The sequence below is a fragment of the Colius striatus genome, chromosome 20 (assembly GCF_028858725.1).
Source record: "Colius striatus isolate bColStr4 chromosome 20, bColStr4.1.hap1, whole genome shotgun sequence".
In the NCBI taxonomy this organism is placed as follows: Eukaryota; Metazoa; Chordata; class Aves; order Coliiformes; family Coliidae; genus Colius; species Colius striatus.
In genome coordinates this window covers 4,945,290-4,946,422 of record NC_084778.1, presented here as the reverse complement: position 1 = coordinate 4,946,422, position 1,133 = coordinate 4,945,290, and positions in this window count along the sequence as shown.

Below are 1,133 nucleotides of genomic sequence, written 5' to 3'. Positions count from 1 at the left end.
GGAACTGTTTCTCAACATCAGAATGTGCATACAGCTAGATGCCAACAGAGCTACTCCAGGGAAGGTGCTGCAAACTGTCAGACTTTGGGGCAGCTTTCTTCAGAGAAGATCAAGAAAAACTACAAATTTCTCCTTCATTTAGTGGTGTGGCAGTGATGGAGCTCAAGCAAAGTGCCCACAGCACCTCTGGGGAGCAACAGTGCTGATGTGCAGGCAGTGGGTCTCAACTCTGTGCATCACACTGCTCACACCAGGCACAAGTTCCATATCAGGCAATGTTGTGTTTTGTGGGCTCTTACATTGGGCATTGTTCTGTTTCATGGATTTGCTCAATTAAATACAAAGCAACTCAGACTTGCAGGGCTGCAGCAGCGTGGTGGAGTAGGGCAAGCAGACAGGCATTTTTACATGCATGCAATGATCTATTGCTTTGGTTTGCAACATCTCCTTAGCTTCTTGGATTTCTTTTTCTATATATTTGTCAGACCAAAGGGTGAGCAGACTGGGAACCATTTCTATATCTTTATTTTCTTAGATCTTAATGTGGATAATTTCTGTATCTGTTGGTAGAGAGCCTTTGAAATGGTCCCACAGCCTGTCTGCTCACCTTATGGAGGCCAGAACACACCACTTGGAGATGTCAGGTTTTCAGCTGCTTGCACTTTTCCAGATTTAAGTTTAGCATGAGTGTAAATCATCCTAATAACATAAAGCATGGACACAAAAGCTGTAATTAACAGGAGCAATTAAACAAGGACCCGCGAAAGGCAGCAGAGAAGATCAGAGCAGGCCCATCTAATGCTTCTCAGAGAATCAAAGGCCAATTAATTAAATTAAAACGGTGATACTGAGCTGCTCTAATTCCTCTGAGCCACCAGCATGTGAGCTGTTTGGCATGTGGGAAAGCAGAGGGAGGGAGAGAGGGCTGGGGAGCTGAGGCCAGTGTCGTGCCCCAGGGCCAGGGGCAGTGCCAGGAGGTGCCGTGTTGGGAGGCCTCACAGGGCCCTGCAGGAAGGTAGTGAAGGAAGAAGCAAAGCCAGTGTTCATTCTCTAAACAGCTGTTGTTTCAGCTCCTGTGTAACTGGGAGATTTTTGGTTTGTTCTTGGAGCAGAGAATCTCTGGAGATGGAGCA